We start from the raw sequence: 13,782 nt of genomic DNA on the forward strand, positions 1-13,782 counted from the left end.
GATCCCGCCACGACGCTCTGCTTGCAGCTGCACCAGATTACTGCTCCACCATTCAACATATACACGTATCCGGTTTGTGACTTAGAGTCATCCAGATCTGTGTCGAAACTAGCGTCGACGTAACCCTTTACGACGAGCTCTTCGTCACCTCCATAAACGAGAAACATGTCCTTCGTCCTTTTCAGGTACTTTAGGATATTCTTGACCGCTGTCTAGTGTTCCTTGCCGGGATTTCTTTGGTACCTTCCTACCAAACTTATGGCAAGGTTTACATCAGGTCTGGTACACAGCATGGCATACATAATAGATCCTATGGCTGAAGCATAGGGGATGACACTCATCTCTTCTTTATCTTTTGCCGTGGTCGGGCATTGAGCCGAGCTCAATCTCACACCTTGCAATACAGGCAAGAACCCCTTCTTGGACTGATCCATTTTGAACTTCTTTAAAATCTTATCAAGGTATGTGCTTTGTGAAAGACCTATGAGGCGTCTCGATCTATCTCTATAGATCTTGATGCCTAATATATAAGCAGCTTCTCCAAGGTCCTTCATTGAAAAACACTTATTCAAGTAGGCCTTAATGCTGTCCAAAAGTTCTATATCATTTCCCATCAAAAGTATGTCATCTACATATAATATGAGAAATGCTACAGAGCTCCCACTCACTTTCTTGTAAACGCAGGCTTCTCCATAAGTCTGCATAAACCCAAACGCTTTGATCATCTCATCAAAGCGAATGTTCCAACTCCGAGATGCTTGCACCAGCCCATAAATGGATCGCTGGAGCTTGCATACTTTGTTAGCATTCTTAGGATCGACAAAACCCTCCGGCTGCATCATATACAGTTCTTCCTTAAGATGCCCGTTAAGGAATGCCGTTTTGACGTCCATCTGCCATATCTCATAATCATAGTATGCGGCAATTGCTAACATGATTCGAACAGACTTAAGCTTCGCTACGGGAGAGAAAGTCTCATCATAGTCAATCCCTTGAACTTGCCGATAACCCTTAGCGACAAGTCGAGCTTTATAGATGGTGACATTACCATCCGCGTCCGTCTTCTTCTTAAAGATCCATTTGTTTTCTATCGCTCGCCGATCATCGGGCAAGTCAGTCAAAGTCCATACTTTGTTTTCATACATGGATTCTATCTCAGATTTCATGGCTTCTAGCCATTTGTTGGAATCTGGGCCCGCCATTGCTTCTTCATAGTTCGAAGGTTCACCGCTGTCCAACAACATGTTTTCCAGGACAGGGTTGCCGTACCACTCTGGTGCGGAACGTGTCCTTGTGGACCTACGAAGTTCAGTAGCAACTTGATCCGAAGTACCTTGATCATCATCATTATTTTACTCTTCAGTTGGTGTAGGCATCACAGGAACATTTTCCTGAGCTGCACTACTATCCTGTTCAAGAGGTAGTACTTCATCGAGTTCTACTTTCCTCCCACTTAGTTCTTTCGAGAGAAACTCTTTTTCCAGAAAGGATCCGTTCTTGGCAACAAAGATCTTGCCCTTGGATCTTAAGTAGAAGGTATACCCAATGGTTTCTTTAGGGTATCCTATGAAGACGCATTTTTCCGACTTGGGTTCGAGCTTTTCAGGTTGAAGTTTCTTAACATAAGCATCGCATCCCCAAACTTTTAGAAACGACAGTTTAGGTTTCTTCCCAAACCATAATTCATACGGTGTCGTCTCAACGGATTTAGACGGTGCCCTATTTAAAGTGAATGTAGCTATCTCTAGAGCGTATCCCCAAAATGATAGCGGTAAATCGGTAAGAGACATCATAGACCGCACCATATCCAATAGAGTGCGATTACGACGTTCGGACACACCGTTTCGCTGAGGTGTTCCAGGCGGCGTGAGTTGTGAAACGATTCCACATTTTCTTACGTGTGTACCAAATTCGTGACTTAAATATTCTCCTCCACGATCCGATCGTAAGAATTTTATCTTTCGGTCACGTTGATTCTCTACTTCATTTTGAAATTCCTTGAACTTTTCAAAGGTCTCAGACTTGTGTTTCATCAAGTAGACATACCCATATCTACTCAAGTCATCAGTGAGAGTGAGATCATAACGATATCCTCCGCGAGCCTCAACGCTCATTGGACCGCACACATCGGTATGTATGATTTCCAACAAGTTGGTTGCTCGCTCCATTGTTCCGGAGAACGGGGTCTTGGTCATTTTGCCCATGAGGCATGGTTCGCATGTGTCAAATGATTCATAATCAAGAGACTCTAAAAGTCCATCAGCATGGAGCTTCTTCATGCGCTTGACACCAATGCGACCAAGGCGGCAGTGCCACAAGTATGTGGGACTATCATTATCAACTCTACATCTTTTGGTATTCACGCTATGAATATGTGTAACATTACGTTTGAGATTCATTAAGAATAAACTATTGACCATCGGGGCATGACCATAAAACATATCTCTCATATAAATGGAACAACCATTATTCTCGGATTTAAATGAGTAGCCATCTCGTATTAAACGAGATCCAGATACAATGTTCATGCTCAGACTTGGCACTAAATAACAATTATTGAGGTTTAAAACTAATCCCGTAGGTAAATGTAGAGGTAGCGTGCCGACGGCGATCACATCGACCTTGGAACCATTCCCGACGCGCATCGTCACCTCATCCTTCGCCAGTCTCCGCTTATTCCGCAGCTCCTTCTGTTAGTTACAAATGTGAGCAACGGCACCGGTATTAAATACCCAGGAGTTACTACGAGTACTGGTAAGGTACACATCAATTACATGTATATCAAATATACCTTTAGTGTTGCCGGCCTTCTTGTCCGCTAAGTATTTGGGGCAGTTCCGCTTCCAGTGACCCTTCCCCTTGCAATAAAAGCACTCAGTCTCAGGCTTGGGTCCATTCTTTGACTTCTTCCCGGCAACTGGCTTACCGGGCGCGGCAACATCTTTGCCGTCCTTCTTGAAGTTCTTCTTACCCTTGCCCTTCTTGAACTTAGTGGTCTTATTGACCATCAACACTTGATGTTCTTTCTTGATTTCAACCTCTGCTGACTTCAGCATTGAAAATACTTCAGGAATGGTCTTCACCATCCCCTGCATATTGTACTTCATCACAAAGCTCTTGTAGCTCGGTGGGAGCGACTGAAGGATTCTGTCAATGACCGCCTCATCCGGGAGGTTAATGTCCAGCTGGGACAAGCGGTTGTGCAACCCAGACATTTTGAGTATGTGCTCACTGACAGAACTATTTTCCTCCATCTTACAACTATAGAACTTGTCGGAGACTTCATATCTCTCGACCCGGGCATGAGCTTGAAAAACTAGTTTCAGCTCCTCGAACATCTCATATGCTCCGTGTTGCTCAAAATGCTTTTGGAGCCCCGGTTCTAAGCTGTAAAGCATGCCGCACTGAACGAGGGAGTAATCATCAGCACGAGACTGCCAAGCATTCATAATGTCTTGGTTCTCTGGGACGGGAGCGTCACCTAGCGGTCCTTCTCGGACATATTGTTTCCTGGCAGCTATGAGGATGATCCTCAGGTTCCGGACCCAGTCCGTATAGTTGCTGCCATCATCTTTCAGCTTGGGTTTCTCTAGGAACGCATTGAAGTTCATGTTGACATGAGCGTTGGCCATTTGATCTACAAGACATATTTTGCAAAAAGTTTTAGACTAAGTTCATGATAATTAAGTTCATCTAATCAAATTATTTTAATAAACTCCCACTCAGATTAGACATCCCTCTAGTCATCTAAGTGTTACACGATCCGAGTCGACTAGGCCGTGTCCGATCATCACGTGAGACGGACTAGTCATCGTCGGTGAACATCTCCATGTTGATCGTATCTTCCATACGACTCATGTTCGACCTTTCGGTCTCTTGTGTTCCGAGGCCATGTCTGTACATGCTAGGCTCGTCAAGTTAACCCTAAGTTTTCCGCATGTGTAAATCTGTCTTACACCCATTGTATGTGAACGTAAGGATCTATCACACCCGATCATCACGTGGTGCTTCGAAACGACGAACTTTAGCAACGGTGCACAGTTAGGGGGAACACTTTCTTGAAATTATTATAAGGGATCATCTTATTTACTACCGTCGTTCTAAGTAAACAAGATGCATAAACATAATAAACATCACATGCAATTATATAGTAGTGACATGATATGGCCAATATCATATAGCTCCTTCGATCTCCATCTTCGGGGCTCCATGATCATCTTCGTCACTGGCATGACACCATGATCTCCATCATCGTGTCTTCATGAAGTTGTCACGCCAACGACTACTTCTACTTCTATGGCTAACGCGTTTAGCAATAAAGTAAAGTAATTTACATGGCGTTCTTCAATGACATGCAGGTCATACAAAAAATAAAGACAACTCCTATGGCTCCTGCCGGTTGTCATACTCATCGACATGCAAGTCGTGATTCCTATTACAAGAACATGATCTCATACATCACAATATATCATTCATCATTCATCACAACTTCTGGCCATATCACATCACATGACAATTGCTGCAAAAACAAGTTAGACGTCCTCTAATTGTTGTTGCATCTTTTACGTGGCTGCAATTGGGTTCTAGCAAGAACGTTTTCTTACCTACGAATAACCACAACGTGATTTTGTCAACTTCTATTTACCCTTCATAAGGACCCTTTTCATCAAATCTGCTTCAACTAAAGCGGGAGAGACAGACACCCGCCAGCTACCTTATGCAACTAGTGCATGTCAGTCGGTGGAACCGGTCTCACGTAAGCGTACGTGTAAGGTTGGTCCGGGCCGCTTCATCCCACAATACCGCTGAAGCAAGATAAGACTAGTAGTGGAAAGAAAGTTGACAAGATCTACACCCACAACAAAATTGTGTTCTACTTGTGCAATAGAGAACTACGCATAGACCTAGCTCATGATGCCACTGTTGGGGAACGTTGCAGAAAATTAAAATTTTTCCTACGGTTTCACCAAGATCCATCTATGAGTTCATCTAAGCAACGAGTCATGGGAGATGCATCTACATACCACTTTGTAGATCGTGAGCGGAAGCGTTCAAAAGAACGGGGTTGAAGTAGTTGTTCTCGTCGTGATCCTATCACCGGAGATCCTAGCGCCGAACGGACGGCACCTCCGCGTTCAACACACGTACGGAGCGGATGACGTCTCCTCCTTATTGATCCAGCAAGGGGGAAGGAGAGGTTGATGATGATGGCTCCAGCAGCAGCACAACGGCGTGGTGGTGGTGGAGCATCAGCACTCCGGCAGGGCTTCGCCAAGCACGTGACGGAGGAGGAAGAGGTGTAGCAGGGGGAGGGGGCGCCAGGACTTCAGGGTGTGGCTGCCCCCCTCCCCCCTCCCTTTATATAGGCCCCTGGGGGGGGGCACCGGCCCTGGGAGATCCAATCTCCCAAGGGGGCGGCGGCCAAGGGGGGTGGAGTGCCCCCCAAGGCAAGTGGGGCGCCCCCCACCCTAGGGTTTCAACCCTAGGCACAGGGGGTGGGCCAAGGGGGGCGCACCAGCCCACTATGGTCTGGTTCCCCTCCCCACTTCGGCCCTTGGGGCCCTCCGGGATGGGTGGCCCCACCCGGTGGACCCCTGGGACCCTTCCGGTGGTCCCGGTACAATACCGGGCGACCCCGAAACTTTCCCGATGGCCGAAATACCACTTCCTATATATAATTCTTTACCTCTGGACCATTCTGGAACTCCTCGTGACGTCCGAGATCTCATCCGGGACTCCGAACAACATTCGGTATGCTGCATACTCATATTCATACAACCCTAGCGTCACCGAACCTTAAGTGTGTAGACCCTACGGGTTCGGGAGACACGTAGACATGACCGAGACGGCTCTCGGGCAATAACCAACAGCGGGATCTGGATACCCATGTTGGCTCCCACATGCTCCTCGATGATCTCATCGGATGAACCACGATGTCGAGGATTCGAACAACCCCGTATACAATTCCCTTTGTCAATCGGTATGTTACATGCCCGAGACTCGATCGTCGGTATCCTAATACCTCCTTCAGTCTCGTTACCGGCAAGTCACTTTACTCGTACCATAATGCATGATCCCGTGACCAAACACTTGGTCACTTTGAGCTCATTGTGATGATGCATTACCGAGTGGGCCCAGAGATACCTCTCCATCATACGGAGTGACAAATCCCAGTCTCGATCCGTGTCAACCCAACAGACACTTTTGGAGATACCTGTAGTGCACCTTTATAGTCACCCAGTTATGTTGTGACGTTTGGTACACCCAAAGCACTCTTACGGTATCCGGGAGTTACATGATCTCATGGTCTAAGGAAGAGATACTTGATATTGAAAAAGCTCTAGCAAAACGAACTACACGATCTTGTGCGATGCTTAGGATTGGGTCTTGTCCATCACATCATTCTCCCAATGATGTGATCCCGTTGTCAATGACATCTAATGTCCATAGTCAGGAAACCATGACTATCTATTGACCAACGAGCTAGTCAACTAGAGGCTCACTAGGGACATGTTTATGGTCTATGTATTCACACGTGTATTACGATTTCCGGATAATACAGTTATAGCATGAATAAAAGACAATTATCATGAACAAGGAAATATAATAATAACCCTTTTATTATTGCCTCTAGGGCATATTTCCAACACCAAGGATCCCGAGTCCTTGAGCAGTTGCTGAATGAGCCCTGTCCAAGGCATGGCACGCAGGAGAAACCAGCCACTCACCTTTGGAAAGATTGTATGATTATGAAGGCTTTCAAAAATTATAACTCGTTTGATAGCAATCACAGGCCGGGCGGTGGCTCAGGTGGCGACGGTTCTCATGGCCCGGGTTATGGAGGTGGCGGTTCTAATTCCAGCTTCCAGGGCCACCAAAACAATCAGGGTGGATATAGTCAAGGTAGCCAGGGTGGTTACAATCAGCAATCTAGCCAGGGGGGTCAGCAGTAGCAGCAATCCGGATATCAAAATCATCCAAAGCAGTTGAACAGCGGGCAGTATCACGTTTTCACCCAAGTTTGTGCAAGCGGACCAGAAGCTCCACAAGAGGGTTGTGAACGTCGTTGAGCCGGTAGTTCCCCAATACTTGCGATGGTCTGAGCAACCCATTATGTGGAGCCGGGAGGATCACCCGCCCCGGGTTGATAATCTGGGTCACTTGGCTTTGGTGGTGGCGCCTCAAGTTGGTGGGTATAAGTTCACTAAGGTACTCATGGATGGAGGTAGCAGCATCAACATCCTTTATTATGAGACTTTCAGTCGCATGGGGTTAACTGACAAAAATCTCAAGACATCCAATACTGTTTTCCATGGAGTGGTGCCCGGTAAGTCGGCATACCCAGTTGGCAAGATTGAACTGGAAGTAGCCTTTGGAGATGAGCATGACTCTAGGGCTGAGAAGTTAACTTTTGAAGTGGTCAAGATCAAAAGCCCATACCACGCTCTATTTGGACGACCGGCTTATGCCAAATTCATGGCATGGCTGTGTTATGTTTATCTGCAACTCAAGATGCCGGGTTATAAAGGGACCATCACAGTACATGGAAGTCGGAAGATAGCCTTGGAGTGTGAAGAAGGTGATGCTGCTTATGCTGAGTCAGTCTGTGCAGTAGAAGAGTTGAAGTTTTACAAGGATAATGATGACCCGGCTGATATGACGTCTTTGAAGAAGCCAACTACGGAGCATGATTCGATCATGAAGTTTAAATCGGCCGATAACACCAAGCTCATTGACTTTGTTCCTAGCGATTCATCCAAGCAGTTCAGTATCAGTGCTAATCTGGATCCTAAATAGGAAAGCGCGCTCATCGAGTTCATCCATGAGAACCGGGACATCTTTGCATGGAAACCTTTTGACATGTCGGGTGTACCGAGGGAACTCGCTGAGCACACTCTCAATATTGATTCAAAATTTAAGCCGGTCAAGCAATTCCGTCGTTGCTTCAATGAGGAGAGGCGTAAGGCCATTGGTGAAGTGGTGGCCCGGCTCTTGGCAGCAGGGTTCATTATTGAAGTCTTTCATCCGGAGTGGTTGGCTAATCCGGTGTTGGTCCTCAAGAAGAATGGCACTTGGCGCATGTGTGTGGATTACACAGACTTAAAAAAGGCTTGTCCGTCTGATCCTTTTGCTCCCCCTCGTATTGATCAAATCATTGATGCTATGGCGGGATGCGAGCGTTCAAGTTTTTTGGATGCTTACTCTGGTTATCATCAGATCAAGATGGCAGTTAAGGACCAGGAGAAAACAACTTTTATTACTCCCTTTGGAGCCTTCTGCTATGTATCTATGCCTTTTGGGCTCAAGAGTGCCCAGGCGACTTACCAGCGCTGTGTGCAGAATTGTCTTCACAATCAGATTGGGCGCAATGTTCATGCCTATGTGGATGATATTGTGGTGAAATCCAGAGAGAAGGAAACTTTGATAGACCTTTGATAATCTCCGGGTCTACAATATGATGCTTAACCCGGCCAAGTGTGTCTTTGTTGTGCCAGCAGGCAAGCTTTTGGGATTTCTGGTTTCTAACAGAGGCATTGAGGCTAACCCGGAGAAGATCAAGGCCATTAGCTCTTTGGCAAAACCAAAGTGTATCAATGATGTTCAGCGTCTGGCAGGGCGCATTGCTGCTTTAAGCTGGTTCATAAGCCGGTTAGATGAGAAGGCCATACCGCTGTATTAGATGATGAAGAAAATAGATGACTTCATTTGGAGTGATGCTCCGAACGATGCGTTTAAAGACTTGAAGAGGCAACTCGCTGAGTCGCCAGTCCTTGCTGCTCCCATTAACAAGGAGCCGTTGTTGCTCTATGTGGCTGCTAATGCCCGAGCTGTTAGTGTGGCTGTTGTGGTGGAACGGAAGGAGGCAGGCAAGGAATATCCGGTTCAATGGCTGGTTTATTATATCAGTGAGGTGCTCATTGAGTCCAAGCAGAGGTATCCACATTGGTAGAAGCTTGTTTATGGGGTGTTCATGGCCAGCCGAAAGCTTAAGCAATACTTTCTGGGATCATCCCATCACTGTGGTCAGTTCTGCTCCTTTGGGAGATATTATTCAAAACAGAGAAGCCACAGGGCGAGTAGCCAAGTGGGCTATCGAGCTTGGACCTCATGGTTTGAAGTATGTGCCTTGCACCACCATCAAATCTCAGGCATTGGTGGATTTCATCAATGACTGGACAAAGCTGCAGATGCCTGAAGAAAAGCCAGATAACACATATTGGACTATTCACTTTGATGAGTCCAGGCAATTGGAGGGCTCGGGGGCTGGAGTGGTGTTAGCTTCCCCTCGAGGTGACAAATTTTGTTATGTTATCAGGTTGATGTTTCCCTGTACTAACAATGCAGCTGAGTGAAGCCTTGCTCCATGTTCTTCGGATGGCTAAGGAGATGAACTTAAGCCGGGTAAGATGTTTCAGCGACTCAGACCTGGTGTCCCAACAAGTCTCAGGTACATGGGATTCGAAGGACCCACTCATGGCGGCTTATCGCCGTGAGGTTGATGCTATTGCTGGACACTTCAAGGATAATCAAGTGGAACACATTGATCGCGGGAAAAATGAAGCGGCCGATGCTTTAAGCCGTTTGGGGTCTCAGCATAAGCCGGTTCCACCTAACACCTTCTTGGATGTTCTTCATAACCCTTTTATCAAATTACCTACAGAGGAAGATCTGGCTATTCCGGACCCGGAGGTACAATTGGTGGCGGCTCTTCATGCTATCCCAGATTGGACAGTACCCTATTTGGCTTATATGACCCGGGACGAGTTGCCTGAGGATGAAACTTTGGCCAGGCAGATAACCCGGCGGTCTAAGTCAATGACAATTGCCAATGGCGAGTTACACCATCGCAGTGTCACTAGAGCGTTTTAGCGCTGCGTCTCTCCTGAGGAAGGTCGTGAGATTCTTCATGAGATTCATGAAGGAGATTGTGGTCACCATGCCGGTTCAAAGTCCCTTGTGTCCAAAGCTTTTTGTCATGGATTTTATTGGCTGACAGCTCGTGTTGATGTAGAGGATTTGGTCAGTAAATGTGACGGGTGTCAGAAATTCTCACGGCGAGCTCATGTGCCGGCTCAAGAATTGAGGATGATTCCAATTACTTGGCCGTTTGCAATCTAGGGGCTTGATATGGTTGGGCCTTTCAAAAGGTCCAAGGATAAAAAGACCCACCTTTTGGTGGCGGTTGATAAATTCACAAAGTGGGTCGAGGCAGAGCCAGTCAGTAAGTGTGACACAGCCACGGCGGTTCAATTCCTGAAGAAGGTGATTTTTCATTTTGGTTTTCCCCACAACATTATAACTGACAATGGCACTAATCTGTCAAAGGGTGCCATGGAGGAGTTTTGTCAATGTGAGCATATTCGACTTGACGTTTCATCAGTAGCTCACCCCCAGTCCAATGGTCAAGCCGAAAGAGCCAATCAAGAAATTTTGAAAGGCATCAAGCCCAGGCTTATGGTTCCTTTGCAACAGATGCCGGGTTGTTGGGTGGAGGAGTTACCTTCAGTGCTATGGAGTATCAATACTACCCCCAACAGATCCACATGTTACACGCGTTTCTTCATGGTTTATGGAGCAGAGGCGGTTCTTCCTAGTGACATCCGTCATGACTTGCCCCGCGTGGCAGCTTACGTGGAAGCTGATAATGAACAAGCACGTCAGGATGCACTTGACCTGTTAAATGAGAAGCTCGACCTAGCGGCAGCTCACTCGGCGATTTACCAACAAGACCCGCGTCGTTACCACAGCCGCTGGGTTAAATCCAGAACCTTTCAAGAAGGTGATTTGGTGCTCCCGCTCATCCAGGATCAGCCTGATGCGCACAAGTTATCCCCGCCTTGGGAAGGGCCCTTTGTGGTCAGCAAGAACTTGAACAATGGGTCATACTACCTTATCAATATTCTAGAGCACAAAGACTCACGTAAATCGGAGGAGGAGACCCGCCGGCCGTGGAATATTGCTCATCTTCGGCCTTACTACACATGAGCCACCAACTCTTATGATGTACATATTTTGACCATGTATATATTATGATGATTATAAATAAAGCAGGGCCTCTGTCATTTTTTATCTTCAATAATGAGCTTTCTTCATCATAATTCAATGACCATTGGGGGTTGATCGTATTTGAATCTAGCTTAACCCCTTTGGCACAACTTCCTGATCGTATTTGAATCACAACTGTTCAAACCTCTTGATCATTTGGGGGTTGGATCGTATGCGAATCATACCTTAACCCCTTTTGGTCCGACTCTGATCGTATTTGAATCAGAGTCGTTAAATACTTAGACCACTGGGGGCTGATCATATTCGAATCTAGCTTAACTCCTGTGGCACAACTTCCTGATCGTATTCGAATCATAGCTGTCAAACAACTTGATCATTTGGGGGCTGGATCGTATTCGAATCATAGCTTAACCCCTTATGGTCCGGCTTACTGATCGTATTTGAATCAGAGTCGTCAAAAAAAGCTTCAAGGTCACTTGGGGGCTTCCTGTTCAAACATAGGTGTCTTCACCAAAGAGAACATAGCTGTCGGTACCCTCTTGATCGACGCAATGCCACAAACCACTTGGGGGCTTCCTGTTCAAACATAGGTGTATTCACCAAACAGAACATAGCTATTAACCCTTTTGGTCCGGCTTACTGATCATATTCAAATCAGAAGCCTCGTGTTTTTTCTTTCTTTTTTGATTTAAGTTTTTCGAAACAGTCTTTCGGGTTTCTCTTGACACTTTTGTGCTTACATCTGAAGCATATATGTGGTTTCGATTAACCCGGCTTGACTTTGGATGATAAGTCGCCAGCATATAACAATCATAAACATTTGGAAGTTTTGGCTTATAAAGATTGGGTGCTCACCCTTACTGCACAGTTATTGTAAACCGGCAGTATAGATCAACATCACAAGTATGATGTTGTTATATTTCAAGTCGGGTTTCACTTGCATACTTTATAACTGTGTTAAAACATCATTAGTTATATGTGAGGTATCATGACTCGCCCTGCGGTAAACCGCCAAGGGATTTCGTGATCAGGAAAATTCAGGATATTTATACGCACAAGTCAAACAATATGAGAAGTGTAAAGAGCATAAATATAAGGTGGCGGCTTAACAGGGCTGAGCACCAAAACTTGCACGATGGCACGGCAGAGCAAAGTTATTGCTACCCTATTACATGACTCCCCGAGTCCAAGTGATCAACTGTTTTTAAAGTCACAAGTATGAACCGCCCCGCGGATCAATTTTCTTGATCTGGTTGGCCTGATGCTTCCGGATCATCCTTCTCTGATTCTTCGTCCTATTCTATATCCTGGAAGGCGGGCGATGACCAGTCAATGTCAGTTAAAGCTTGAAATTCAACCTCATCATCAATAAGCTCTTCCGGGTTAACTTTAGGAGCGAAAGTGTGCTTACGAATTGGGGGTATCAGATCTTGCACTTTATAAGATGGTGCTGGCATTTTCTGATTCTCCAAATCATAAGCCGACTGATATTGGGACAGATCGGTTTCATTGGCAATCAGGCTAGCCAGGGGATGGATGTCCTTCACACAGGCGGCAAAGTCCTTCTTGTTAATCGGGGTGCCGTCTTCTTTTTAGCTCGGATACACGGTTGATATATCAGCCGGGTCTAGCTCTGGTAGCCAAGCTTTGGCCCGGCTTAAAGCTGTTACAGCTCCGGCTCTCGCACATGATCTCTTCATCTCACTAACCCTTTGAGGCAGTACAAAAAGCTTTCTCAGCACATCAACTAGAAGTGTTGGTGCGTGGTTTGATGGAGAAATTGTGGCCAATGCATGTTGCATTCCAGTATAAAGTTGTTCCACTAGCGTGTAAACCGCCTTCAGCTTCACAAGCATGTCTTGGTTGAGGTTGGTGCTCCTGGGGCCTGCATGGTAATCATGAATGAGTTAAAGGCAGTTTATATGATCAAGAAGGGTATTCAATATTTGACAATCATAAGGTGACTTACCAAATATAGCTGAGACCATCTGAGACACATGGTGTTTTAAGCCGGACAATTCAGTTGTCATCTCTTCAAGAGCCGCTTCTGCTTTTTCAGCTTGTTGGGTCAAGGCAATCTTTTCTGCAGCCCGAGCGTTTTTCTCAGTTTCAAAGCCGACCTTCAGTTTTTCTATTTCAGAAATGCTGAATTCAAAATTTGAGTTCGCCCTCCGGGTCTCAGTCTCCTGCAGCTCCAGGCATTTCTTTAATTCAGACAACTCCGATTGAAGTTGAGCAGTGGTGGTCTGTTCATACACCGGGTCAAAGTCAAACATCAATATCAGTTCAAAATATTAAATCCCAAGCCTTTTGCAAGCAACAACACTTGGCACTTGGGGGCTAATGTCTACCGAAAGCTTATTTCTGTGGCGGCTTATGTGAATAAGTCCCAAGCACTTTGCAAGCAAGAGTACTTGACACTTGGGTGCTAATGCATATTGCTGTTAAAAACTACACAAGTAAGTATTGTCTTCTACTCAAGATTATAAAGGACCGTCTCATTCATGCTGATTAAACCGACCCTTGGGGGCTACAGATTCAGTGTTAATCATTACAACAACATTTTAAGTTAGAAGACTTAAAACCAGATGTTTAAAGGATTCTACCAAAGGATATTACTTATGCTCATGGTTCATCTAAGTCTACAGCATATTCATCATAAACAGTAGACTTGGGGGCTGGCATAGTAGGCATAACTCAATTAAGGAAGATTCATACCTCAAACTTCTGGTGCATCTGCTTCACCATATCTAATTCAAGCTCGCGGCTGTTGTG

Source organism: Triticum dicoccoides, chromosome 1B (genome assembly GCF_002162155.2).
Source record: "Triticum dicoccoides isolate Atlit2015 ecotype Zavitan chromosome 1B, WEW_v2.0, whole genome shotgun sequence".
NCBI lineage: Eukaryota > Viridiplantae > Streptophyta > Magnoliopsida > Poales > Poaceae > Triticum > Triticum dicoccoides.